The sequence below is a fragment of the Pinus tabuliformis genome, chromosome 5_2 (genome assembly GCF_031772625.1).
Source record: "Pinus tabuliformis cultivar Carrire ecotype Pingquan chromosome 5_2, CPIR1, whole genome shotgun sequence".
NCBI lineage: Eukaryota > Viridiplantae > Streptophyta > Pinopsida > Pinales > Pinaceae > Pinus > Pinus tabuliformis.
This window is the reverse complement of record NC_142306.1, coordinates 317,823,240-317,839,232: the sequence shown is the minus strand read 5'-3', so window position 1 is coordinate 317,839,232 and position 15,993 is coordinate 317,823,240. Positions and strand designations below refer to the sequence as shown.

General features: G+C 36.1%; 1 long non-coding RNA gene across 4 annotated transcripts in view; it reads left to right on the top strand.

Annotated features, from left to right (window-relative positions):
• Nucleotides 1-15,993, top strand: part of LOC149158785 (uncharacterized) — a 202,627-nt gene that overhangs the window by 76,653 nt on the left and 109,981 nt on the right. For 2 of the 4 annotated variants that reach the window (XR_016261719.1, XR_016261720.1), the window contains exon 2: nt 369-510. The exons of 1 other annotated variant lie outside the window; for it this stretch is intronic. This is a non-coding gene — a long non-coding RNA (uncharacterized LOC149158785). Of the gene's footprint in view, nt 1-368; nt 784-15,993 lie in introns of those variants that run through there. One more of the 4 variants, XR_016261718.1, reaches the window with a different exon arrangement.

Below are 15,993 nucleotides of genomic sequence, written 5' to 3'. Positions count from 1 at the left end.
TCGTTTGTTGACATCTTTGTTTCCCTCTATCTGATTGGTGGTTTGGTGGTTCCTACTAAATGTGTTAGCACGAATTCAAAGGAAGGATTTATTGTTGTTTGAATATTTGAGTGATGTATGATTCATATTTCGTGAGTGCAGTTACTATTAGTGTCATATAGGATATTTTAGTTTTCCAGATTATTCGCAGTAGTTTTATGAGGTACCCATTTTTAGAAAAAAAATTATTTGACTTTGTTTTTTATTAACATGCTGGCAATTAATGGTAATATTAAATGTTAAATTTTTAAAGTAAAAGTTGATATTTCTTTTATCATTCATTTTTATCCTTTTACTTAAATTTTTAACATTACCATTAATTGTTTCAGGATGCTTAAGAGTGGTACCAACCTCATCCAACTTCATATGGAGAAAGTAGAATTTCATATATCGTCCGAAATTCAGCAGATTTATTAGTTTTCAGGACTTCGGAATTGGCAGGAATGCAAGATTTGCATTGGATTCTACCATGTATGAGGATATGGGGGTACTCAGTGAAAAGCAACAAGCCCTTTATGTACCTTGATGTTATGGCCTTAGCAAAAATGTACCCTTCACACAAGCAAAAATAATCAATTAAACACATTAAACTTTTTCTACTATATTTTAAAGCTTGGATTAGGGAATTTCATCAAAATTGGTTGGTGTTGATTGATATCCCTAGAGAATAGACATATGGTGATACCAATGATGAATATCCCAATATAATAAATGGTGGAACTTCGCTTATTATTTATTTTGTCATTTAAATGTTCACTTAATCATAACGTTTTCTTTCAAAGTTTCAATATAATATACTATTTTGTAAAATAACATATTATACATACGGAGTATCCCAATATAACAAATGACATGGAACATTGTTTGTCATTTTTTTTTTCTTCATTTATTCATAATGCTTCCTTCGAAGTTTTAATACAATGTGCTATTTAGCAAACATTACACACACATACACATACATTGTGTTTCCCTTTTTCCAAAATTTTGAGGGGCCGCTTTTCTAGTGTGTTTTTGTTTTGGATATTGTTACATATTTTCTGTATCATATGACTTAGATTTGCACCAAACATTTTTGTTAATCTAGAAGTTCACTTTGGGGTGCAATTCCCTAGGTTAATACGATGACATCCTTCCTCATTCCAGTTCTAACATTGTTAATAGTATTAGTGCCATGCTTTGTGGGGTGTCTCTAGGTTGTGGTTATCTATACGATGATTGTAATTACAAGATTTTACGGTAATGATATATCATATGGTGCGATTTCATTCCACATTAATGCTTACTCTACTCTTTTCATGGTGTGCATATCATGAATAATTAATATGGATAGCTATTAGCAAAATTGTGAGGTCTTAAGTGGGCCTCCTTGGGAAATAATAAAATAATAGTGAAAGTAATAAAATAAGAGATGGATTTTCAAAAGGGAAAGAAAGAAACTATTTTTCTTAATTGTATTTTCGACATAACTTCTAGTAGGCTTGTTTAAATTTCAAGTGTAGGGACACAAATGAAATTTGAGCAAAACCTAAATGGAGATAAGTAAACTATATATATATATACATTTTTTTTTCTTTTTTCTCTCTATCCAAAAATATTTACTCTTATGGTTGACATCATCATCTTAAATCTTATTGGTATTTTAAAGTTAATATTGATAGCACATTTTATTTATTTATTTTGGGGCCCCTTTTGTACTTCAAAATTTCTCTATAAATTGTTCGATAAAATGGCTTTTAAGGAACTAACCCAACCAAAATCCTTGCCAATTTGGAAGTTGGCTTTGGAGTGTGCAAGTGCACAAAGTGGCACTCAAGTGGTAAAGCCATAAAACACAAGTGCAACTTTATAGGAACTAAGAGGGGTTGTTCATTGTCACCACAACAATGCCCTCTCTCACTTTAGGCTGGCTTCCTTCCCATACAAGGGGGTTTCTCTAGGAAAGTATAAGATAAAGCTTAGAAATAGATGGATGTGTGGACCAAGACTAGTGCCTATCTAAACTAGGTTGTACGGAGTCAAAAGATCAGTCTCTGACGGTTTTTTTGTATCAATTATTAGGACAAAATAGAGCTGCAATAGTATGCTATAGTCAACCTTAATACTATCAATTAATGTAGAAATTTCCTTGAAGGGCCATTGCAAAGGTGCACCTCTTAAACCTTGTTATGAGGGTGTGTTTTAGAATGAAATATAAATTCTACAAGAACTATTACTAAGATGATAGATGCAATATCTTTAATTGACACATTTAAAAGTAAAATAACAAAGGATACTAAGTAGGGAAATGCCACATCTAATCTTTCTATTGGAGTAGAGTTACCCTTTATAAATAGCCCTTGAAATAGATTTTGCAAGCAATTTCTAGCATCATTTTAGCAAGGAAAATTGAAAGTAAAAATATGGCCATTGGAAGAGTGGTTACTAACTATAGAAAACATCATGCTCCCTCTCCTAACCTCACTCAACTAACAAGTTTGACACATTAGCAAAGGTATGAAAGAAGTGTAAAAGGACCATGTTTCAATTGTGATAGCAAGTACACTAAGGGGCATAAATGCGAAGAGAAGAAATTATTCTATATAGATCATGAAGAGGAAGAAGACCAATAATTGGAATCGCCACAAGATATAGGGCTAGAAAAGATTAATTCAACAATATCTTGTCGTGCATTGTCATCATCAGTGCTCCACAAACCCTAAATATAGAAGGATATATCAAAAATAAAATGGTAACTGTGCTGATTATTTCTGGTAGTACCCATAAATTCATCAATTACAAATTGGCGAAGCTTCTCAATTGCTTTTGTATTTCCAACACTATAATTTCAAGTAATGATTGTTGATGGAGGTACCATAAATTGCTCAAGGAAGTACCATAGTATGAAGCTAAATATGGGGAATATTTTATTGGATAGTCCCATGTTTGCAATCCAAATGGGTAGTGTTGATGTTGTATAGGGGTCTAGTGGTTACAATCATTGGGAACAATAACTCTTAGTTTTCAAAATCTTTTTTATGAGATTTTTCTCCAAAGGTAAGGAAATTGATCTTAGAGGTATCCAAGGGAAATCCTCTAAAGTGATAAGCTCTAATAACATGATAAAAGTACTCAAAAAAGGATGCCATGGTGTAATTGCACAATTGTACTCATTATATATTCAACATATATATCCTCTGCTCTAGTGGATCTTTGAAAATTTATCAACAATCGTTTCAAGGTATTTATGCTTGAGGGTCTTCCAACGGCTCGAGATCATGACCATGATATTCATTTGCAACTTGGAAGTGTACCACCTAACATTAGGCCTTATAGGTAGCCATATGCACAAAAGAGTGAAATTGAGCATCCAATTCAATAAATGTTAGAGGTTGGCAACTTTCAACCTAGCCAAAGTGCTTTATCCAATTACTATGATTTGGATGTTGATATGGATGAGTTGTGGAAGGTCAAGAATTTGATGTTAATGAATCTAAATGGGAATGATATGGTTCCTATTACCTATGAAAGAAAGGGTTCTTGCTAATCAATAGTAGAATAATCATAAGAAGTGACAGATTCAAGCTTTGACATGTCATTAGTGAATGACTCAATATATGGTATAGGCTTTGGTTATTTCCAACCATTGGTGGAAATATCATGACAACTTGCATTTAGTGAAGTCTTAAAGTATCCAAGGCCCGTTGTCACTAGGCTTATTTCAAGGTTAGTGGGAGTAACAATACCTTGTCCATGTTTACCATGAACAATACCTTTATAACCTATATCTTGAAGTAATCTAGAGCCAATGCCTTAGAGTATGTTTCTTAAAAGTAGGAGGAAACAACTCATAGGTAACCGGTGATGCATTAGAAGATGCATAAAATGATGACTAAATGTCCTTATACAAGGTGTGAAGAACTCCCTCCTTCATCAATTGCATGAAGCTTCAACAGGAAAGGTCCAAGGTTTCTTCCATTAATTCATACAAATTGGCAAACTATTTACATGTTCATCTATTCTTTATACAAAGAACAAGAAGTCTATAATATCTCTAAATATAAGTTTATATGTATGGTAATCTCTTTTGAAGCAATCTTGAAATTTACCTTAGTTCTAATGCAAAGCATAAATTTCACCTCTAACCTAAAGGTTTGTTGTATCATAATCCTATAAATTTTTATCCTTAGGGCTATTATGAAATACAAATAAAACAACAACAACAACAAAAAATCAAATTTCAATACTTAACAACCCCAATCATCAAGGTAATTCAAGAGAAAAGATACCAAAGTGTCATGATAAGTTTCATTTCTCTAGACTAATCTTACCATGCATAAACCAAATATGGAAACACTTATTTACAATTGTAAATAAAGGAACAAAACAACTCTTATCTTCTTCAATGTTAAATCACTTCACATAATCTCCTTTAGCTTATGTCAAGTCAACAAGACATATATAGTTGGAAATTATGAACCAAAAAGAAAATAAATGATTGTAAATCAAATCTACAATTCACACAAGTGTTGGGTAGTTAAAACTTCATTAATATGTATAATTGTGAAGTTCATATACATACCATAGCCTTATCTCAATTCTATTTCAACCTACTAGCTCTCAAAAACTCTATCTAGAGAAGACTAAGAAGACCCTAGTTTACACCAAGGAGATCCAAAAATCATGAATCACTCAAGCATGTCCTCCAAGGGAAGCCATCTCTCCTAATCTCCAAACTGGCAAGAGATGAAAACTAACCCTTGACTTCAAGATGCTCTAAAAAGATTAAGAAACCCTAGTAACTCCAAGAGAGAGATGTAAAGTACATAAGAGGATCCAAGAGAGAGAGGAAGACTAGTGCACTCCTATCTACATCTCTAACAAAAGTGTGAATAAGAATGATGAATGAGTAAAGGACTCTCTCCTTCCTTTATATATATGAGAGGTAAGAGTTTCCAACGATTCATGTAGCCTAATGCGCTTACAAGCAACCTAATATAACATGTAGGATCACATATGTGAAGCAATACACTCCAAGGGCACACATTTCAAGCTCCAAGACAATGTCATCCACAAGCAAGGCTCAAAACGCTAGTATGCTTTGCAAGGCATGTCCAATGTTCCTCCTACAAGTCTCCAAAGGCTCCATCAATCCTTCTGAGCCGTGTGTTCCATGTCATCCATTCCCCTTGCATGAACATTGTCACAACCTAGGTGTCCCTAAGGAAACTCCAAGCTACCAAATATTATCTTGAACTTGATGCCCTCCTCTAAGATGAAAAAATCTCTTCCTCTTAAGTGGGGCGTTCTCTAAGCAAGTAACCATCTCCATGTGGAAAAAGTAAAGGGCATCACCAAAGCTATTAGGAAATCTCCAACACCCTAGGGAAGTATTTCAAGCAAGCACTCAATTGAGGTCAAGAAAACACAGAGTATGCCATCTCCAATATGTCACAAAGCATTATGGAATTAAACATACACCATATACACCATATCTCATGAAGCACCCCCAAACATGGTATAAACTAGTGTTGTGAAAATCGCGATTAAATCGAGATTTAATGAAAAAATCGCGATTTTTTCCTTCTGTCGATCAAATCGCGATTTTTATACGAAAAAATCGCCAGTATTTTTTTTGCCGATTTTTACTGAAAAAATCGCGATAAACTTAAAAAATCGCCGGGAGTCGTGACAGCATAGTTTTATAACATTTTTTTGGGTTTTTTCATGCAATTTTTTTTTAAAGAAACAAATAATTTTTGAGTGGGGAAGCTTAATGATCAAGTGTAGGCCCTAGTATGGATATGCTATTCATGGTAATGTTAAATTCTTAAAGTAAAAGTGACATTCTCCTTAATCTTCATTTTCATCCTTTTACTTAAATTTTTAACATTATCATGAAATGACTCAAGATGTTTGAGAGTGGTTCCAGCCTCATTGGATTTCATATGGAGAAAGTAGAATTTTAGATTTCATTTAAAATCCAGCAGACTTATCAGTTTTTCAGGATTTCAGGATTGGGAGATTGTAATGTTTCCAAGTGACACCACCTGCCCAGGCTACCCCTGCCATCAGTAGAGGATGTGGTCTACCTCCTATAGCTCCTACTTCTAGTTCTTTAGCTTCTAGAGCACATCAGACTCCACTGCCATTTCCACCAGCACAGGCACCAGCATCTACATCTAGAGGGAAAGGGAAAGCTGTGGCATTTTCTCGCAAGAGGGGCAGAGAAAATCAATAGGATTAGACTTTCATTTTATTGTATATGACATTATGACATGATGAGATACATTATCATATTTTTTGTTGATATTTTGAGGTTGAGTTGGGACTCAAGAGTCAGGACTTACTATTCAGGACATGATTCAATGTTATGTGTGATTTTAGCGCTAGAAATGATATTAAACATCTTATATATTAGTTTTTTTTATCATATTTATGTGTCAATGTATTTATTTTATGTTGTAGATGGTTTAGATATTAAAAAAATTGAAAAAAAAATGAATATTTTTGTACCAAACGATTTTTTCCCGATTTTTTCTGATTTGTTCCCCGCGCCGATTTAATCCCGATCGCGATTTTCACAACATTGGTATAAACTCTTTCAAAGTAATCTGAGGCTAACAACAATCATGTTGCAAGTCTTGAGATTCATCAAAGAGTTGGGAATTATCTCTCTTAAATGGGATAACTTCCTCACAAAATTAAGGGATTGTTGATATGTGGGAATATCCCATCATCAACAAGGGGACAACTACCAGATGGAAATTCCCAATTAGACTTGCTCTCTTTTGAGATGGTAGTTTCTCACTGATGCATGGGCTTGGTTAGCCAATGAAAATGAGTGAAAATAAATTCGAGTTCTCTGCATAGAAGAAATTCAAATCTAATCTATCAGTTAACGATCCTAAACTAATTAAATATAACCTATATTAATTATCTATCTTGGCCAAGAGCATAAACCAATTTGATAAACAAATATATGAGAAAAGATGGGTTATGAAGACTACCGAAAAATTTCATAAAATCAATTCCTTGTTAAGCGCATAAACATTATTTGTTAACCAATAAAAAATATTTAGATAGCAGACATGGAATCCTATATATAGCTCATGCACTATTGATGAATCACAACAAACTTGTGGAAAGGAATTCCTCATAAAATTGAATAAAAGAAAGATTGATACAACTCGCAAAAATGTTATCACAATACCAATCATTCACATAGGTACAGATTCCCCAAAAAGAGCTTGATCTCTTGAAATTATCTCAAACTGATAATAATATCGAGGCTTGAATAGAAAACCCTTCAATCCTTTAAACTAGTGAAAAGGTTCCTTATATAATAATTAAAATTGAAAATAAAGTTTTTTTTCATGTTTTTCTTCAACTAATATCTAAACATAGAAAAACAACTAATACATGTTATTCACGAGGAAATAACCTTTTCCTCAATGGATTTATTGTTGACTTCTCTCTTTTTTTACCAGATATGATTGCCATAAAATGATATTGTTCAATTGTTGAGTGATGAGTGGAGGCCCAATCCCCCTACCCAACGGAGGCCTCTCCTGTTTTGTGTTTCATTTTCATGGTGTGCTTATTGGGCTTAAAATTAACTTAACATCACAAAACATTAGAGTAGATTTCAATTTCATAGATTAGATTTCATTTTATGCTTTAGATTAGATTTTAATTTTCCGAAAGTAACAATCCCCATCAAGCTCTATAATGCTCTTCGTCATTGCAAACCTAGTGACCAGAAAAAGCTTGTTGGTTGATTTAGTTTAATTAGGGAAACCACTTTTATCTTATTGTGAGATTGGGGGAAAGGTAAAGGTTGACTTGTGAATTCAGGATAGAAGCTTGTTTCTTCTATTGTTGGTTCTCCTTGCATTGGTTGACTTGTGAAATTAAGGGAGTACTCATTGTAGCAAAGGTTCCTTTAATGGATCTCCTTGCAACCATCTCTACCTCATTCAAAGGATAAAGGTCAAAGGGGAAACACACCTTAGATTAATTTTATTTTTTTGCAATCACACATCTCTATGGTGTAATGTTCCCAAATTTTGGTCATTTTTTTTGAAAGAAACGAGTATTCATTGCATTATATAAACTTGGTTTAAAGGTCGGGGCCTTTTACAACATGTTTCAAATAGTCCGTTACATTTGTCCAAGATTTCCAAACTAAACTTTCATTACATTCCCATATGTTGCATTTTACTATACTAAAATGATGAATTCCATATGTTCTCCAAAAAACTCCACCCAAAACTACATATCTGCATAACATAACAAAAATACTAATTTAAAAGAAAAACAACATATCCTCCAAGACTTGGACTTCCTGAGCACCATTTTCTTCCTCGATGACCTGCTATAGAATTATCCCCAGAACACTTGCACCATCATTATTATCATCTTCAATCTGCATAGCAAACTCCAACTGCTCTGCGTCATCTTCATTTACTGGATTATGCTCGTCATTGGCATCTGTTTCAGCAACCCTCACTAGATTTCCCATTCTGAACTTAAGCATTTCTGTCGCCAGTTGGAGGCGATCCAATTTGACCTCCAATAAGCCCGACTATTGAGTCAAGAACTCATTCTGCGCCTTGGACTCTACTGTAATCATCTCCGCATGACATGATATCAAAGAGATTATAAATTCAAGCACTCCTCCCATTCTGGCAAGAGAAGAGCCAAAATCCTCCTTGCCATCCCTCAGAAAGCGCTCCATTACTTTGAAATTGATCAAGAGACATTGACAAATTTGACAAATAATGGTCTGGATTCCTTGTTCACCACTGCCAGTCTCTTCCAAGCTACCTATAAATACAAACTCACCTTCCTATCTTACCTCGATCCCACACCATGCCATATTAAAGTTTGCTTGTGCCACCAATGCTTGATTTGCAGGAACCATTATGGAGAGAATTGTTGAGAAATCTAGGGCATAAGTATTAGTTGATTTCTCTTCCATTAGTGACTGCTTGTGAATGCTTTTTACTTGTTTAGATGAGGATCTTCTTTACATTAGATTCTTAATGTTCTTCTTCATCAAACAGTAACCAATGCTTGAACATAAATAAACAAGAGACACAACATGTAGGCTATATTCTAGGGACAAAACCTCTCACTATTTGAGAGGAAAACCTGCACAAATTCTTCTTATAGAGATTCCAATTGACTAATACCAAAACCAAGACCCTTGACCTAGTAGCCTCTCCAAGATCAAGACACAAGTCCTCTTGACAATCACTCTTCTTTTGTTTCGGCCTTCTTCTTCAGATCTTTCATCATCACTGTCATCATGTAGTTATATCAAACTGAGTTTACTGTAATACTCCTCTTCCTCCAGCAGCAAGACCGAACCCTTATTTCTGGGATAGTACCCATACCTTATTTAGCAATATATTACGAAGGGTTGGTCACATACTAGTGATCCTCTTCCTAAGTGCTTCTTCACTGTATATAGTAATATACCGAATCATTGTGGCATAATATTGAGTTGTAGTTTCTTAATGATCTTTATGATGCGGAACTGTGACTTCTACAAGGACACCGAAATGTGCTCTATACAGAGACCATTTTCCCTTGCTGCCATTGTGATCATAAGAGGGATCTGAATTCCCTTGCTATTGATTAACTATAGAGAGATCCCTGTTGTCCCTTCTCCATCCAAGTTTCTTCCTGTGTATGAACTTGCCTCCGAAAATCTCAGACATCCGAGCTTATTGTTCTGCGAAATCTCAGAGATATGTGAAGTTTGAATAATTCGTAATTCGTCCATATAATTATGGGCTGACTTGACCATCGAATAGATGTGTCTCCTTGAGTGAGCCGACATGAGCCATTATTTTATCTTGTAGGTCGACAAAGGAAGAGGAGGACTGTACTTGTCTTTGGAGGGCTATTTGCTAGAATACATTTGACATATCTTTATACATGACATTGATCTTTTGACAAATCCTAAGGCTCTCAATGCGAGCAATCTAAAAATAAACTTCTTGCTCATGTGTTAATTTTTCATAGGGTGACATTGTTCTTTGCTATGATAGTTGAATTTCATCATTAATACATTAAGTTCACCCCATGTCATAATTACATTATACATATCTACACCATTATACATCAACATGTGCAATAACATAGAAAGAAACAACATCACCATCATCATCAATGTAGGGGAACATAAAAAAAAGTAGAAGAAAGAATGCACACATATAGAGACACCAGGATGGGTCCGAGACCAGGGAAAACCCCACTATGGGGAAAACCCTTGCAAATCTTATTCTTCTTAGATTGTCATCCAATGATGCAACAAAAGAGAGTACAATGATCCATAACTTTATCTATGCAACAAAACAATAATGATATTCACGAAACGAATCTAATCATGCTAGGAATCAAAATCCTCATACTGATGGATGTAATGTGTTGTCACAACTGATGTCAACTGCTGTATACTGTTGTCACTGTGCCGAACATTGCTGAGCACTGTTGTCACTGTCAATGAGCCCAATACATATGTTTGCAGCGGATACTAGCAAATTAGATCTACAGATTTACATATCTAGATAACTATAGAGAGAAACCTAGATCTACGAGATCACTGAAGTCAATTGAAGTCAACTAAAGTCAAGATGTCAAACCATTTATTTGAACTTGAGTCGCTCTCATCAAAACTGTCTATGTGCGACCAAAACTCCTTGGTCGCTCTATCGATCACTGTATGCGAGCGACTGTAACTGTAGGGTCGCTCTCAATAAGTCTTTATGCATGCGACTATGGCACAATGTAGCTAAAACCCAGAGTCACTCCCTTACTGTTGTTGTGCGAGCGATCAAGATGTCTTGGTTGCTCTCAGGACCACTCTGTGCGAGTGACAGGGGATCGGAACCTTCCGATTTGCCTTTGAACCTAGAGTCGCTCTCACTAAACTGCCTCCGAGGGACCAGAGAGCCAGAGTCGCTCCCTTGCCTACTTTGTGCTTGCGACCAAGGACGAAAATGTCCTGATCAGTGCTAGCGACTGAGATACAGAAAACCCAAACTCAGGGCAAACCTTTCGCCTGTGATTTTAGACCCTGTGCGAACTCCTTTCGACGTACCTATGCGAGCCAAGACAAAATAAAAGAATAGAAAGATGATGATATGTTAAAATGAACTTGAGGTCGCTTCCTTTTATAGGCTTTCTTGAGGGCTAACTTGGGGTTAAGATTGACCTAAGAAGTTACCCATGTGGCTAGGGTTGACCTATTCCATAATACATGTATGAATAAAATAATTCATAACTCAACTTCCGCTTAACCAAATTGGGTGATCTTTAGTTCAATTTTGGTCCTCTTGAAAAGAGGAATCCAATGCAATCATTATCTTGGTCATTTGAGCTGTCCAAGGTGGAATTTCACTGAAGTTGCCAAAATTAACACTCCCTCTCAACTAGGGAGAATTCCACCTGCCAATATCTGTCCATCGAACAATATGCCATTCTGGAATCTTCGAGTGTCATCACGTATCATTATGGATCATCTCTGTCATGTAGTCATTATGCCATGTACATCTCAAGTGTCTCATCATCACAAATCATCATTGTACATCTCAATGTATCCTTTGCTTATTCCTGCTTATCTCTTAATTGTTCCTGCTCGTATGCTGAACATTATCGGATCTAGAAGAAGAAGAATTTGATACCGAAGGGGAGCTCAAGCTACCACCCTCTATCCATCAGGCTGCTATTTGGAATCTCTGTCGGCGGGCTGCTATCTGGAATGTTTTCATTGGAGAGCATATCATTAGGGAGAACATCTCAACCTGGAATCACATCGGGGAGCAATAGCTTCCACCCATACCGAGCAATAGGATACCTCATCACACAAGGGAGTAAACGCTCGACCCTGGAATTTCATCGGGGAGCTATACCCTCAACCCAGAATCATATCGGGTCATCTCAACCCATCCTATTGCCTACTGATCTTCCCATCGATGACCCAGAATAGTCATGTGGTAGAACACCTGCATCATAATCGCCTTGGGTTGTACACCCCCAAGTACACTCTCAACTCGTTGGCCAGACAAGGAGCAGTACTCCCAATAATCCTGACTTGTGGGTATGATGCCAATTGGGGTATACTTTGCAAAGACCAAGATAGGGTGAGCTACAACTCCAACCCTATGGGTAACAGATAGGGGTAACTCCCTATTGTCCAGAGACAGATAGGGTAACGCCCTATTGTCTAGAGTTCCCTCAACCCCAAGATCCCTCCATCTCGATTCCTCACCCTGGGAGCTCAAACAGGGTAGGAAGAGTTGGCTCAGTGTCCTCGATCAGCGCTGCCCCTCATCCGGAGGGGATGCTCTCTGAAAACCAAGATGCCTTTGAGAGAATATCTGCAATCTGCTTGTCTCAATAACAACTGTTTCCTATTCATACAAAACATCAAATCAAATATCATGTCAAATCATATATAATCATATAAATCACAAAAGGATACCATAATCATCCTCCCTCTCAAGGAGGTGCCAACCACAAGCTTGAGCTTGTTTCGAACAACTGGACTGTCTCAATATGTGAGAGTATCTCGGTCCCAAATGTAACCATGTCATATCCAGATCATGCTCAAACAACTCTCTAAGGAGCTTTTGTATCTTGCCTCACAGCTAGCCATGCTAGCAACATCATGATCAACCTCGGTCATGCTATGGACTTCTCATCCAAGATATCATGGCAGATATCATACTAAAGCAACATCCAAATGTGCTTATCAACAATAATCTCAAATATCAGCAATACATCTATGCAGACACATACTATAGAGAAATATCTCAGTCTCAAAATATTATACCTCATGCAAATATTTCAAATCATGCTCGGTGGTAGCTCAATCTTGAATTTATTCAGGTGATATGCACATCATATGTATACATATGGTTGTTACAAAAACGGGATCAACAATACTTCAACCAAATGTCGGATGCCATGCCGAGTTCAACAACATCTTTGAACTTCAAATCTGTGTATCGAGAATTACAAAAACATCTTTCAACAACTGTGCAATATGGAATTTCTTTCCCAAATTCCAGACATCAATTCATCATGCCATGATACATCATTTCGGGCTTCAAAAGCTATCTCCCTCTGATTTAGATCATCAGAGGCTCATCACCTGTCACAAGTAGATCATCAGGATATAAGATCAAAACTATAATCAATATCAAAGCCATACCTTGGAACTCATTATCCCGACTTCATCAGATAAATATCAAATCTAGACATATCTGGATTGCAATGCTCTAAGCATAATGCCTTGCTAATCCAACATAATCATCCTTACATAACTCAATGTTGTACAATCAACAACAAAGTGAACTCATCAGTGTTTAGAAGCCAAATCACGATCATTATCATAGTATTAATACTTTCAACCAGGAGACAGGTAGAGCTCATATCAAGTCTAAATTCGATTATGCAATATAAGTCTGAGGCTTCATCAAGTCATTCTCATAATCATAAGTCATTCATAATCACAACTATCATTCTTTCAACCATTGTGCTAAGAACAAGGAGGCCAATATCCGAATACCCACATAAGTCATCATGCCCACATAGCATTGATATCACAGCAAATCAACAATTGTCAAATCAGATCACTAGACATCAGGTCAAGTCCAAATTACTATTGTAGAGAGATCTATAGTCAAAGCACATCTCAATCATCAATTCAAAGTTATTGTCAAGCATCATGTCAAAACACTTTTCATATATACCAGTAATGCCAAATCATGCCAACCTCTTGTAGCACAAACATAGTGACATATCTATATGTATGTCTCGGTCACCTGCAAACACAAGTTCAGTCTGCATGTTTATGTTATGGAAAATATTCAAGCTTTTCTTGCTAGCAGATCTTGTTGTTATCTGCAATACATCTATGGTACTGACATCTTCCATGTGACCATTTGATTTCATGCACAATACTTCATTATATGATCAACAATTTAACCCAACAACTTCTGAAAGCTTCAGATGATAGTCAACAACAACCAAACATCTAGTCGCTCCCTTCAGGTTAGCATGAGAGTAACTTTGGCTTCCTCGACTCTATCTAGGCCTTAACATGCGTGCATTCAAGGACAAGATCTCCTAGACTTGTGACCATGACTGGATCAGAAACCCTAATTTTTGTACGGGCTTCAGATCTAAGATCAATATTGTCAGATGCACATAAATCATACTTCAACAAAAAATAGTAATAAGGGTAAGAATCTCGAGAAGAGATTCTCCCTCTGACTGGGGATGTGCATCATTCATCTTCTTTCATGTAAGTAACCTATCTCTACTAGAGTCATGCAACAACAAATCTGTTAGATCATAAACATGCAACTATCAACATCATGACATCAATCTTTCATCAAAGGTTAGACTCAAAGCAACAGATAGATGCAACATCATATTTCAAAGATTATGAACACAATAGAACTTTCTATCAAGTCACTCCATCAAGTTAGGACATTCATTTTAACCATATGTTGTCAAGACATGACCATAAGAGATCTACTTATCAATCTTACACTTATGCTTCTCATATCAAGGTTACTAAGCTCCTCAAGACCAATTAGATCAAGTTAGGTCATTTAATAAAGCTTTATCAAAACAACAAGAGTGTCAATCACTCTTTCCATATGCTTTCATCATGCTTATCGCAAGCATTACTAGTAGACTAATGTATAGGAGTCAATGAACTATCCTTTTATATGAAATCCATCATGACAAGTATCAAGAGTATCATTTTCTAGAGCCCAGGTGATAACCTTCTTTAAGATCAAGATATCCAACAAATAGATCATAACTGTTAGCCAAACATCAAGTGTATCAATGTATCAGCATTAGATAACCTCATAGAATTCAAGAAGGTCAAAAATGTTCAACACCAAGTGCATAATTTCATCATAGGAGACATATATCCAAGTCACTTTCATATGCATGTATGAGCCATTAAAGAAAGAGGCATTCTCATCATACCTTAGGGCTTATCGAGCCAATATCTGAAACACAACGTACCATGCATACCTTGCGGTATTCAAATACCTGAGCACCTACTCATTAGATATAGGCCGCTTGAAGCACTTTGTCAGCTTTTCGTCAAGTACCTCTTTATCTCTTTCCAGATCTGCATCTCAAAATGATCCTCAAGAAGGGTGTACTCATCACATCTCATCAAGGAGGTTAGAAACATCCATATATGCAGGAAGTACAAGCAATAAACATAATCATCAGATCTAACAAGTAAGAAGCATCATAAGTCAAGAAATACTTATCTTCAATGAGAGGTGACCTTCTCCCTCTTGAACCAATCTTCAAGAGCCATCAATGTCCATGGTCCATATACGAATGTTGTCTTCAAGTATCCAATCAGATATGCTAGGGATTATCCCATCTAGGGCTTCGTCAAGTGTTTCACATAGACCATGCTAGAGTTTCATACTTCAAATCTCAAGTATTTGCCTTAAACTAGGGTTTTCTCTCCAACCCTAACCTCATATAATCCATCAAACCCTAATCATCAAGATGCCTAGGGTTATCTTCAAACCCTATAATTCTTTTAGGTCTCCACCATCCTCTTCTTGCTTCCATCAAAGGTGTCATCATTGGGGTGATCTCCATGACTTTTCTTTAGCCCAGCTCCGATACCATGTTAATTTTTCATAGGTCGACATTGTTCTTTGCTATGATAGTTGAATTTCATCATTAATACATTAAGTTCACCCCATATCATAATTACATTATATAGATCTACACCACTATACATCAACATGTGCAATAACATAGAAAGAAACAACATCACCATCATGATCAATGCAACGGAACATAAAAAAAACAATAGAAGAAAGCATGCACACATATAGAGACACCAGGATTGGTCCAAGACCAGGGCAAAACCCACTATGGGGAAAACCCTTGCAAATCTTCTTCTTC